The 13,853-nt window shown below is 55.0% G+C and overlaps 1 protein-coding gene across 1 annotated transcript in view; it reads right to left on the reverse strand.

Moving 5' to 3' along the window:
• Positions 1-10,206: 10,206 nt before the first annotated feature.
• TWIST2 (twist family bHLH transcription factor 2) overlaps positions 10,207-13,853 on the reverse strand; it is a 50,204-nt gene continuing 46,557 nt past the window's right edge. Inside the window, exon 2 of the mRNA XM_059167535.1 lies at positions 10,207-10,915. The gene's annotated coding sequence lies outside the window, so the exon portion shown is untranslated. The remainder of the gene's footprint in view (positions 10,916-13,853) is intronic.

Genomic DNA, 13,853 nt, shown 5'->3' on the forward strand with positions numbered 1-13,853 from the left:
GGTCTCTTGCCTAGATTAGCGCTGATACCTCCTGCTTCCTTGGGACTCCAGGTCACAGACGGTGGATCATGCGGGTCTCAGCCTTCATGGGAGCCGATTCCCGCAAGGATGTATCTGCATGTATCCTATTGGTTCTGTTTCTCTGGAGAGTCCTAGCGCAGAAGTACTATGGTCAGTATAGGACCTGAGCTTTAAAAGGGGAAGGCAGCTTAGTGGGAAGGATCTGAGAGATGCTGACACGACTGAGTTATGGGGACAAGGGACAGAGACGGAGACCACACAGGAAGCAGTGCTAAGGCGGCACCTGTGGACACTGGGTCGAGACAGGAACTGTAGGGAGCAAGGGCTTGACCTCCTCCAGGACTTGCTGTGTGCACCTGTGCCCGAGCGTCCTGCATTCAGCTGGTAGCTTGTTGGTGCAAGACTGGTGTGCTGGGAGAAACGAGAGAGGAGCCGATGGAACTCTGCAATGCATCTGCCTCATTCCCCCATATTCACAAGGGGGCATGAGCATGACAGAGCAGATCTGGCTGTGTGTTAAGGTAGAGCAAATGCACCCCAGGGGCCCTTTAGGCTGTCAGCTCTCCCGGGAGCGGTTGAGCCCTTTAGGTGTGTTTGTAGTGCTGGCCGGCATCCTGGAGCAAGTCAGACTTGCTTGCAGGTCAACTGATGAATGACTTATGAGGGGATCCTCTGTGCTAAGCAGGGAACAAAACAGATAATGGCCAGGCCCCTTTTAAAAGGTACAGCTGAGATCACATATGAGGCACTCAAGCTTGCCTGTGTCAGCCTCTCTCCTGCTTGCTTAGGGCCCCTGGCCTCTCTACCCACCAGAGCCCCCACCATAGCTCCAGACCCACACCCTCTTGGCTTCAGCTCCCGCCCCAGTGACAGCAGTCTCTATGCACCCCAGCTCCCAAGAGGACTCTACTCGACCCGGCTTCTCATTTTGACCAGGCTCCCCGGGCCACCCAGGCCATGGCCGTGGCAGCTCGGGGGCTGGCCATGTTGGGTCCAGCGTCCACCCTGCTCCAGCCAGCGGGGGAGGGCAAGGGGGTGGCCGTGCAGAGAGGAGGCTGTTTACTCAGAAGAGCTGTGGGCAGGAAGATAGTATCAACACAGAAGACATAAAAATGAAGGCAGGGAGATTTTCCTTGTGTTTCTTATGAATTCTTACAACTCCCCAAATGGACAGTGGGAGGACCTGGGTCAGCGGGACCATCCAGCGGACAGAATGTGCAGCTTTTCCCAACTCGATTGGTTCTGCATTTTTTTTTTAATTCTGTGAATTGTTGGGTCAATTCCAACATCATAAAGAGCCAGCTTTTGTTAATCTTGGCGTTGAAATGATGTGCTTTCAAAATCTGAACCAAACCAAAGAAGTAACAAGTGAGAGGAGGAAGCCTAAAGAAGTAACATACTGTTTTGTGGGGAGTCTGCTAAAAAAAAAAAAAAAAAAAAAAAAAAAAAAAAAACATAAACGGGGAAAAACACTATGCTGCGCTAAGCAAATGTCTAAGCGCACGCTGTGGGAGGGTCAGGAGCGCGCGCTGAACCAAGCATGGGAAGATGTGGGTTTCCAGACGGATGCCTCATCCAAGGGTTTGGCTCGTGTGTGTTCACCTCGTCTGGAACCCTACACTTCCCACCCCCCGACAGAGGGCTGTTGCCGGGCAGTGACACCCACAGACCAAGAAGAGCGTGAGAACGGCTTTCGGGGACCTTGACCCAGAGAGAATGTTTATTTTTAGTGTGTCCGCCACAAGTGGAAGGGCTGCCCACCTGCCCGTCAGGCGACCCTGCATCAGATGCATTAAGCAGGGACGACATGTGACTCCAGGAGCACGGAGCCTGCTGGACCGGGCTTCCAACACCCATCAGATGTTTCCTCCCATTCCTGAGCCTTTTTCACACCCACAAGAGCCCCGGAATGACAGCCACAGTCTGGGCTGGCTCACTTGCTCTCCTCCCATGGCCGTCTCCCGAGAGCCCTGTGAGTTGTCCCAAGCCTCTGAGACCCCTCCCTCACAGACGGGGAAGCAGAGGAAGAACAGGTCATGGGTTGTGCTGTGTTTCTCTCTCTTCTTCCTCCAGCTGGTGGTGGGAATAGAAGCGCGGGCAGGCCTTTCCAGCCTAGGCGGCTGAGATGGTGGCTCTCGTGCTTGCCTGGACGCCCAGAACCTTACACCTGGCAGTTTCTATTTTCCTCAATATCGTTGTAAAGGTTACTATTTGGATGTGGATTGTTATGATGCTAGTAGATCCAAACAGGCTTTCCTTTTCCCTCCTAAAATTCTGCACTCGTGACAACTGTTAGCAAGGATCTAATTTCTGTTTGGGTGGATTGTCTCAGGACTTTTTTACATCATAAACAGACAGGAAATCCAGTTCAAATGGGTGTAAGTGGCTAGGGCTGTGTCCTTGGTGGAGGGTTCAGGGACCTTCAGGAGAAGATCGATCTAACAGCTCTGTGATGCCGTGGGAGGGAGAGCCCTCAGCCCCACTCCACCTGCATTGTTGGCAACCCTGCAGGCTGACCACACCCCGCCCTGAAGGAAGGGAGTCGTCCCCTACTGGATTCCTGAGGCTCACTGAGCCACTTCTGCATCTTATTCCACCCAGGGCTATTTTCTTTGTGCCCCTGGGCTCCTGGGTGATGGGTTATAGCGGTGATCATTCATTGGAAGCCACTTGCGGAAGGGCTCCCTGAGAAGTCCGAGGCTCGCAAAGCCATGGGATGGCCTGGCTCCAAAGGGGCCTCCTGGAAGCCCTTCCTCCCCAGGCCTGGAAAGCGCTCAAAGAATCCCCAGCAGGGGCTCAGCAGCCCCTCTGCGCCAGCCAGCCGCTGCATCCAGCCCCATGGGCCTGCCGACCCCATCCTTGAGATGCTGGGCTCCCATCCCGGGCCAGCTCAGCTGCCCACACCCCTCGTGGCCATGCCCACCACCGCTTCTCCGTCTTTCTACGCACCCTCTGAGCACCTCAGGCACAGACAAGGGTTGACAGGGCCCTCCCCTGCTCCTCTTGGCAGAGCTCTCTGCCCTCCCCTCCCCTTACTGTCTGTCTTCCTCCACCCCTTCCCTTGCAGGCTGCCCGCTCTCCTGCACCCCAAGGCACAGCGGAGGCTCCCAGCCCTCCCCATCACCCACCACTCATGTGGACCCCCTGCCACTCCTGCAGCCCCCAAGGTGCTTCCTCCTAGAGCTAGACCACCCCGCCGCCCCCCTCCACCCCGCCCACCATCCACATTCCAGCTGCTCTCCCTGCCCCCGAGCCCCTGCTGCTGTGGTCACCAGCCACTCAGAACTCGGGAAGGCAAAGGTCTAGGCACTGCCCTCCCCTGAGCCCCTTCCTGTCCCCACCACCACAAGGACCCAGCCCTCCCTGAGCACAAGGCAATGTTGGAGTCATTCTTCTGCTGTTCTTTGATCAGGAGCTTATCTGAGGCGCCCCTGGGAAAGTCCAAGAGCATCAGACGTCCCTCTTCCAAAGCACCTCTTTTGAGCCTGGCCCCATTTAGACTTTTGTCTGAGCTGAGGCCCTCGTCCCCCTACAGCCCTGCCTGCTCCCAGTAGTGAAGGCACACTTGGGGAGGCTTGCCGGGCTGTTGCCCTGAATGTGGGGAGTCCAGAAAAGGTAAGGAAGAAGGAGGGGGCCTCGGGGGCAGCTGAGGGGCGTGAGAAGCAGAGGGGCCTCTGCTGGCCCTCCCTGTCCTCACCTGGAACCACGGTCCCCTTTGAGGGCTGAGGACGTTTGGCTCCGCTCAGCTTCTGCTCACAGCACCCTCACTGTTTTCTAACAAAATCCAAAGACCATTTGGGAGCTGGGATGCCTCCCTGGATCTCCTTGCCGCATGGGTGGGGAGGCTTGTACAGGGAGGTTTAACCCTAAAATCAGCCCCAGGGAGCACTCAGCAGGTGTCATTGGAGTGGCAGGTCACACCATCCTTGAGGGCCACCCAGAGGCTGCATGATGCTCTCAGGAGACCCGCCTCTGCGTGCAGCTAGCAGTCACAGGGGACCCTACCAGGAGATGACCCTATTATGAGTCAGGTCACAAAGAGACTGCAGGAAAACGTGTCTGCGCACATCATCGTATTGCTGCCAGGCCCCATGAGAAAGTTCAGACGGGGGTTCTACCCCATTCTGAAGAAATTCAGACCACAAATCCAGTTTCTAACAAGGCCTCTGCCCTTCTGGTTCCAGGAACACGGTGTGACACACACCACAAATTATAGTTACCAAGCAGCCGGAAGAGCAGAGAGAAACAGTGAACACAGAAGCAAAACCAGCCAGGTGTCTTTCAGGCCCAAACCACTGGGCCCTTGGGGTGCAGCAGGCGAAAATTTCTGATGCTCAGAGGGAAGTCCTTTGTGGGATGGGGCCAGACTGAGTACTCATGGACGTTGGTCCTACTTCCTCCCTGTGCCCTCTGGCCACCCTGGTGAGTGAAGCTGGGCCCTGGAGGCAGGCCTGAGATGCTCCGGGACCCAGGCAGCCCAGCTTCCTTGCCCTGACTAGCTGTGGCATGTAATGGATGTGCAGAGGAAGCTGCCTCCCTCCTGGGGAGCCTGGAGGGGTCCCCTGCTGCTTGCCGCAGTGCCTCTCATGGGCCCGGGTCACCCTGCAGACCCCGCCCCAGCTGCTCACATGGGCTGCGGGGTGATGCCAAGGGAAGGCCCCATGCGCATGCCATCCTCGAGCAGGGGAGAAGTGTGGCCTGGCACAGTCTGCCAGCATTGTGCAAAGCTCCAGGTGCCCAGGGGCCAGCAAGGAGCTGCTGGAATGGTCCCTGTCCTCCACGGTGGATGCTGTCTCCCTGCCCAGCCATGTGCCTGCTGCAAGAGAACCCCTCCACCGGGCACTGAGGCCAGCCCGGGCTGATGGAGGGCCCGGGGGTAGGTTTGGAATAGACGGCGCGGGGTAGGGGGGGCCCGGACCAGCCCACCCCCTCCTCCAGGGACACCTGCTGACATTTTCCGCTCTGACAGTGGGGGCCAGGCCCACTCAGGGGGGTTCCAGCCTACGTCCATCCTGCACACCATTCTGAGCCTCTGTTTCTGGGAATTATGTCCAGAGACCTCTTAGAACTGACCCCAAAAGGGGAATCTGCCTCCGACATCCAGTTCGGAGAGAAGGTTCAGTATGCTGACACTTCGCCTCCCTTCCAGCAAAACTTAGAAAGTTCACGCACGAGGAAGAGGGAGGATTCCTGTCCAAGAGCACAGGGTTCACGGACGATGGGACGTGGGCGACGGGGCGGGAGGACTGCAGTCCCTCCCTCCTTGGATGTGGGACCACAGATTGGGGCACGCTGCTGTGTGGACGCCTCTGAGGAGATGGACGCCATTCACCTCATTCCCAAAGAAGCATCTCCAGTGTGAAAAGACCCAAGGGCCGTCTCAGGTCTGACGCTAAGGGGACCGCAGGTAAGGCAGGCCATCCCCTCCCTGCCACCCAGTCCTTCAGGGAACACTGAGTTTCTGTGGCCCCCCAACATCAAACCTTGATGGTGAACCCTCGAGACAAGTATATTTAATCACCCTGAAAGGGCCAACAGAACACTCAAAAGGGCAGGAGTCTTTCACAGCGGCTCTGGACGCACAGCAGGCCACCGTCCGACGGCCCATCCCACCTGCCATCCCCAGAAAGGAACTCTCAAAGTGCAGTGAACTTTCCAGAAGACTTGAGACGTAGGAACTCTCCTGGGCGGGGGCAGGACCGTGGCATCTGGTCGTGCATTTTTAAGCAGAAACCCAGCTTGCGAAGGGTTGGTGGTTTGGCTCTAAGCCGGGCATCTTGCTTCTACAGGAGGGGAGAGACCCCTCGGCTGGCAGCTTGCCCAGGCTGTGCAATGCCCCAAGGGGAGCGGAAACACAGACGGGGAGCCTCCCCTGTGGGCCGTAATTTGGCAATTAGCCAAGAGCCCTCTTCCCCTTTCATCAAGTGGGGGATGGCTGTCTGCAAGAGGAGGGCCTTGAGGGGGTCTGCAAGGCCTTCCCTCTCCTTCCCACAGGTGGGGAGGGGAAGGAGGGGCCACTCACCCCATGTCCACTAGGAATTCTGCTCCATGGTCAGCACCATCAGAGAGACCAGGAAACCACACTCCCCATTGTCCGTGATCATCGCTGACATCACGGTGCCATCCGTGTTCTCGTCGGCACTGTTGCCCCCTTCGCTCCCAAGGAGAAGTCCCATCACTGACTGCCACTGGTAGGGACCATAGCTTTGCCCACCCTGCATTTGTAAGCTTGGGAAGTGAGGCCAACCCCACTGGTTTTATGCACGTTTGATCTCGTTTCCCTTTCTCCTTTTAATCTTAACAAAGCAAACGCATGAGCAGGGGGCTTTACAGCTTGGTCGAGGGCAGTCCGAACACGGCACCAGGCATGAGGCAGCTTACATAAAACGTGTGTTCTCTCTCTCTCTCTCTCTCTCTCTCTCACTCTCTCCGTGCTGCACGGGGACGTCTGAGACCAAGGTATGGGGCAGGGTTGTTCCTTCCCGGGCCCCAAGGGAGAACCTGTTTCTGTCCCCTCGCCTTGGCTTACTGACGGCTGCCATCCCGTGTCTGAGTCCTCCTCTCCTCTCCTTATAAGGACATCTGTCACATGGGATGAGCTCATCCTAAGGGCCTCACTTTTACCTCTGCAAAAACCCCAGCTCCGAGTAAGGTCACCTTCTGAAGTACCGGGGCTAAGACTCCAACCTAGGGTTGTGGGGGACATAATTCAACCCATAACCAACTTGAATGGCTTTCACAGAGCACTTAGTCCACCACCGTGGCTTACAGAAGGGGAAACTGAGGCAGGGAGTAGGAAAATGGCCAGCAGCAGCAGCAGCTTCCATTCCAGACGCTCACTGGGTGCCGGGAACTGCATTGAGTGGAGTCTGTGGGTGGCTCCAGCTCAGCCCGACGCCCACCCTGGAGGCAGGGATGCTGTGCCCCGTGACGCCGATGGGGACACCTGCAGCAAGAAGGGTGGGAAGCAGAAATAGTCTTGGGATGTAGGTGCTCATCACTGACTTGTCTCCTCATTTGGTGAAGTTTTCTGTGGAGCGATAGCTCCCTGAAGCTTTCTCTAGGTCCCAGCCTGGCCTGAACTTCTCCTCTGCACCCCGGAGCCACAAGGCACGCGTCTGGCATGCCTCCAGCCTGGCACCTGCCCCAGCCTCCAGGATTTCCCTGTGATCCGAGAGTTACCACTTCATAATGAAACCACTTCCTGCCAAGATAACCCAGATCACCGGTGGGATTCCAGGAAATTGTGGGAGGAAGCTGTGTCCTTAATGTGTGGCAAGAATCCTGACACGTCTCTGTCCCCGGCCACATTCAGTATTCTTGGCAATGGCTGCCACTGCTGTCCCGAACTCACGCCCCCTTCCTCATCCCTCCACCCCCAGATGTGTCTCCCCACCCTCTGTGTCGCTGACATTCAGACACTGACAATACCCAGAGCTTGCCCTCCACATATTCCTAGGTCCCAGACAAGGAAACGGAGGGGTTCCATTGCTCTTCCAAAGCTTGGGCAGCAGTGGGACAAGGAGTCAAGACAGCCTGAGGTTCTCAAGACTCCAGGTTGGGTGTCCTGTTCACCCTCGGTCTGGGAAGCAGAGGATTGGGCAGGGTTTTTCTTTTTTTTCTTTTTTAAAATTTCTTTTCAGTGTAACAGTATTCATTGTTTTTGCACCACACCCAGTGCTCCATGCAATCCGTGCCCTCCTTAATACCCACCATCTGGTTCCCCCAACCTCCCACCCCCCGCCCCTTCAAAACCCTCAGATTGTTTTTCAGAGTCCATAGTCTCTCATGGTTCACCTTCGGGCAGAGTTTCTGATTCTCTTGGGTTGCAGTCCGAAGTAGAGGGCATGTCATCAAAAGGAGTATTTAAGCAGGTGGCCCAGAGCCCAGGGTCAATGACTAGAACATGAAAGGAGGCAATGTGCTAGCACCAAACTAAATGCATAAAAAGCAAAGGTGAACTTGTTAGTTGGAATAAAAATCATTGGCCACACCGTTCCTTAAATATTAGGACTGATGCTTCTCTTCAGCAGGGGAGGAGTTATTCCAATGTGCTCTACTCCTTCCAGAAGGCAAGAGGCAGTTGCGGGAGGAGTTGTCCACACGCCGTAGGCCACTCATTTCTACATGAAACCAAGACATGAAGATGCCGGTTCCTTGCCCCTCCTGGGACATGGGATCAGTTCATCTCCCGAGATGCTAATATTGGTCTGGTCAGTCCCACAGACCCAGAGAGACTTGGCCGTGCCTTCTAGAAAATGCTTCCAGTGACTTACAAATTACTACCTTTTCCCATCTTTGCATGTCCTTTTGGGACTGCCGCTCTCCTATCAGGAAGCACCTGATTTGGTACAGGAAGGAAGACACATACAGGCGAAGGCTGTTAGACCGGGTGTCAAAAGCTGGGCTGGAACCCCGGGCTGGGGATGACCGTTCTCTTGCTAAGGGCCAGGCCCGCAGACAACAAGAACCCCTCCAAGTGTGTTTGTGTTCAGTGGGGAATGGAATCCAGCGGCAGAGTGGGGTGTCCCATGTCCTAGGATATGACCTCAGTTTTTTCCATGGATGCTAGTCCTGGGGTCCCCTACTGGAGGCCCTGAGCCCCACCCCTCACTCTCCCAGGCACCCCTGACTCTCCCCACCTCTGACTCTCCTCATCCCTGGCACCCCTCATCCCCAGCACGTCCTGTGTTCATGCCTGGCCAAGACATCCATCCTGGGTCTGGGCCTGGTCACCCACAGTGGAGGCCCAGGGCTGGCCATGACACAGGCAGACCAAGCATCCGCCCCGACTCTGGGAGGGGGAAGCATGGCTTTTGCAATTCGGGAGTCCGGAAAGAGCTCTTCCCAGCCATCCCACCCGCACGTTCGATGAGAGGTGCCTGCGTGTCTAACAGCCCCTGCAGGACCCAGGGACAGCCCAGGGCAGCTCTGGACTCTGCCAAGACCACAGCTGCCCAACTCTGTGTTCCCGAGGCCTCTGCGATGGGTGTGCATGTGTGTGCGTGCACACATGCATGTGCGTGCATGCCTTTCTGGGTGTGCGTGTGTGCCTTCCTGGGTGTCGTCGACGCTGGGACTTGTGGTGCAGGGACCAGGCCCCCAGATGGGTGTACGGAGCCCTCTAGGGGGTGCCAGCCTGGAGGGAAGCCATGCTACCTCAAGGTCATTTCAAGGAGCCAGCCAGCTGATGAAAGTGAAGATGTGGCTGGCGTTCCCAGAGCTCCTGCCCTCCCTGTGGCAGCAGGCGGTAGTTTCAGTGGACAAGGAAGCTTCACAGGCCACCACAGGCCTGGGCCCTAGAATCCTGTCTGGGAGCCGGGGGTGAGGGGGCTCTGTGTGGCCTCTTGTTCGCAGACAGCTCTGCCCAACAGACCTAGTATCTGCCATCCCCAGGAGACAGGCCACTGGTGGTTTAAGGTGGTGGCCTGGTGACTTGTGATCCCCCAGCCCTTAGCCTAGAGGCTCCCCACACTCCTAGCAGTGCCCGTGGACACGGTAAAGGGCTCCAAAGCCAGCAGCCTGGAAGTGCTGGACTCCTGGCCCCCAGGGAGTTGTGTCTACACCAGACCAGACCCCAGCCAGATTCTCCTTCTTAGGGGCAGACCGTGGCCCTTCTGGGGTTCCTGTACCCCAGTACCTTACATGTACACACAGGTGCTCCTTCCTCATCCTCCCCCTGCAGTGTCTACAAGGCTCCGAGGGACAGGATTGTGGCCTGTGGAGCCTACAGTGAACACAGGGGTTCAACCCAATCTGAGACTTTGAAGGAGCAGGGGACGTGCGTGCGGGTGAAAGGTGGTGGGCAAGGCTCCTCAGGGCCCGCAGGGGAGCGTTGGCCTCGGACAGAGGGATGGACATGGGATGGACACAGCCTGGCAATGGGAAGTGGTCCGGAGAGCAGCTCTGACAGCGGGGGCCTCGGGGGGCATAGCCGCTGAAAAGCCGGATGCACAGAGGGGCCGAGGTCGGCCTCGCCCGCTGTCCCAGGCCTGGGTCTGTTGCCCTGGCACCGTGTTAGGGTTGGTAGCTTCTAGAATGACTAACAACGACCCAGGACATAAACTGCCTCGCATCCTTTCTTGTCCCTTCTAAAGGGAACCGACTGTCACTACCGCAAGCCGCTCCGACTCTGACAGGCCGATTCCGTGCTGCGCGGTACAGAAGAGGAGAGGGGAGACGCGCTGCACTGACATCTTTATTATTCCTGGGAGGGGCGCGGGGTACACAGCCACGCTGCAGTCACCGAGCTTGTTAAAAATATCTCAATAAATAAAACAAATAAGCAACATATACACTGAAACAGAAAATATTTTAAAAATGGTTAGCTGAGCAAATCATGAGAAAGAGAAAAGGCGAGGAGTGAGGAGGGTTCCAGGCTTTCGTGGAACAGTCATGCACAGGCTGGGGGGTGAGGGAACACGAGGTTCTTTTTCTGAGAGCCTTGGTCCAGTTTAAACAGAAGGTACAGGAATGCATTTCTGTTTTATTAAAAAAATATACATTAAAAAAGGCACTTAGAGGGAAATACAAATCCAAAATTTCAATCCTTGTAAATATGTTCCTGAATCTAGAGATTTTCGGAAAGAATAAATCCCCCCCCTAAAAAAACAACAACAAAAAAAAACTGAGAAGAAATATCCGAACAGTGGCCAGGATGACAAGGAAATGTCACCGGCAAGAAGGACCATGAGTGCCGCGTCCTCTGTGGGGACCGTCTCTGGGGCAGGAGCTGAGCAGTCCGGGCTCTCCCACTCGGTGCCGCTGCTGTGCCCTTGTCCACACGCTGTGCTGGACCGCAGATGGGGAGGCTTCCTTGAGGTTGTTCGGGTTTCAGAAGTGACAGATGTGGAGGCGTCCCAGTTCCACTTGAGCCTCAGCCCCACAGGACAGCCTGGAAGACACGCAAGAGGGAGGGTGAGACACCACCGCACGTGGGGTGTGCCTGTGTGGTTGTGTGTACATGTGTGTGGTATTTGTGGTTGTATGTGTGCAGTTATGTGTGTGGTTGTGTACGTGTGTGGAGTGTGGTGTGTGTATGTGTTTGGTGAGTGTGTGGCTATCTGTTGTGGTATGTGTGTGTGCAGTTGTCTGTGTGGTTGTATATGTGTGTAGTGTGCATGTGTGGTTTCTGTGTGGTGTGTCTGGTGTGTATTTTTATGTGTGTGTGTGTATGGTTAGGTCTGTTTTACATGTCTGCGTGGTTGTGTATGTGTGGGCAGTATGTGTGGTGTGTGTTTGGGTATGCATGGTTTTTTATGTAGTATATGGGGCTGTGGGTGTTATATATAGTGGTTGTGTGTTGTTTGTGTGTCGCTGTGTGTATTTTTTTGTGTTATGTATGTATGTGGTGGTGTTTGTATGTATGTGGTATGTGTGGTATGTGTGGTTGTGTATGTGTGTGGTGTGGTTGTGTGTAGTATAGTTGTGTGTATGTGTGGTTATGTGTATGAGTTGGGTGTCTGTGGGGTTATGTGTGTGTGGCTATATATATGTGGTGTGTGTGTGTATTGTGTGTATATATGTGGTGTGTGTGTGTATTGTGTATACGTGTGTGGAGTGTGGTGTGTGTATGTGTTTGGTGAGTGTGTGGCTATGTGTGTGTGCAGTTGTCTGTGTGGTTGTATATGTGTGTAGTATATGTGTATGTGTATGGTTGTGTGTGGTTGTATGTGTGGTGTGATGTGTTTGTGTGTGTTTGTGCGTAGTGTACTATGTGTGTGTATGTGTGGCTGTGTGTTTTTGTGTGTATGTGTGTGTGGTGTATATGTGGTGTTGTGCATATGTATGTGGTATATGTGTGTGTGTGGTTATGTGTGTATGGTGTATGTGGTTATGTATGTGGTATGTGTGTGGTATGCATGGTTGTGTGTGTGGTGTGTGTGATTGTACATGTTGTGTGTGTGTGTGGTGTGTGTGGTTGTGTGTATAGTGTAACATGTGTTTTTGTGTGTTTGTGTGTAGTGTGTGGTGTGTATGTATGTGTGATTGTGTGGGTGGTGTGTATGTGTGTGTGGTGTATGTGGTTGTATGTGTGCTGTGTATGTGTTGTGGTGTGTGTGGTTGTACGTGTGCTGTGTATGTGTGTGTGGTGTGTGTGATTGTACATGTGCTGTGTGTGTGTGTGTGGTGTGATGTGTGTTTGTGTGTAGTGTGTGTGGTTTGCATGGTTGTGTGTGTGGTGTGATGTGTTTGTGCTGTGGTGTGTATGTGTGGGATGTATGTGCAGTCCTAGCCCAGCTCATCACATGGCGATTCTAGCACCCGCCTTTGTGATCAGGATACACAACTGTCCCACATCCAAAGGCCCCACAAGGGGGTGTAAGGGTCGCAGGAGTGCAAGGGCAGTCGTGCCTGCCCGTGGCATGCAGTGAAACCTGCACAGTGCGTCTTGCCGAGTCTCTCCAGGGGCGCAGGGGCATCCCCTCCACCCCACCCTGTGCCGTGGGACTGGCCAGCGAGCTACCAGGTGGGGTGCCCAACCATTGACCAGGCCATGCTCCCCACGAAGCCTCCTGTCTTCCTGTAAGGAGGGTCTGTCTTTCTGGTTGACCCTGCAGCCTGGAAACAGGGTGGGGGTTCAGACAGAAGGCCAGATGGAGTGCCAGAGAGAGAGACCCAGCGGTGGGGTCCCCAGACCGCACCGGCTACCGTGTGTGCCACGGGGCTTGCTGGAGAAGATGTGCTGGGAAGAAGCTCAAGTGTGTGATGCCCAGATCTGAGACACTTGTGGCTTTTGTAAGCCCAAGGTCATGAGTTCTGGTGGAGGGAAGGGGATAAGATTGCTGGGCACGAGTGTGTGGTCAAGGACTGCGACACCTGCTGGAAAGTTCATGCACCTGGGTGCTGAAGGGACGGAGGGTCAGGAGAGGTGGGCCCCACACCTTGTTCCAAGGTGGCAACTCGTGGCTAAGACAACTTCCCACCTGTCACCAGCTGTTCCGGAGGGCAGTGGGTGGCTGATCGCCTAGTCCTGCGGGACCCCAGTCCTACAGAACCCGTGGCCAGTTTGCAACCAGCCAGGAACCGATAGCATCCTTCCCAGGAAAACCCCGAGTTTCATTAGTGATTCCTTAAGACTGACTAGTGAGCCCTTTGGTCGCATGTGGTCTTTAGTGCCTAGCCCACAGCCTGATGCACATGGCGTGCGCACTTCTATGTCTGGAGAACAAACACAGAAATAACCAGAGAAACTTCATAACCCAAGCAGACAAGTCCATTCACCGAGAGCCCTTGATGGCTTCCCTGGGTGGGGGTGGGGGATAAACTGATGCCGAGATGGGAGGCTGGCAGGGGCCTGTGGGTGGGGAGGAGTCAGGAATGGCTTGACCAAGGAGGAGACTGGGAGAAGGGTCACCATGAGGAATTTCCCTCCAGGACAAGAGGTCAAGGACAGCCAACCCCAGGCTCTGGGACAATGATGTGGAAAGGTATGAAAACACAGAAGGATCTCTGATCCTTCTGTGACAGGTGACATCTTCAGCAAGGGGTATGTGTGTGTGTGTGTGTGTTTGTGTGTGTGTGGTGTGTGTCCCTAATCCTACTGGGCACTGGGCAGCAGGAAGCTTCCTCCTGTCTCCATACTCCCAGCTCTTTCCTGACAGATCCCCCAGAGAACTCCAGAAACTCCTGCTGAGCCAAGACAAAGGTCTGAGAAGACACACTGTCCCCGAAACTCGGGTGTTTTCACACACACAAACACACACACATACACACTACTTTTCCTTCAAGCCCTGAACACTCCAAATCCATCTGCCTTTCTAAGTGGTCCCGGGCAGAAAGTCAAAGGCTGCTCTCTCTTGGAGAATGTGGTTGTAATTAGATAATTAATC

The sequence above is a fragment of the Mustela lutreola genome, chromosome 3 (assembly GCF_030435805.1).
Source record: "Mustela lutreola isolate mMusLut2 chromosome 3, mMusLut2.pri, whole genome shotgun sequence".
NCBI lineage: Eukaryota > Metazoa > Chordata > Mammalia > Carnivora > Mustelidae > Mustela > Mustela lutreola.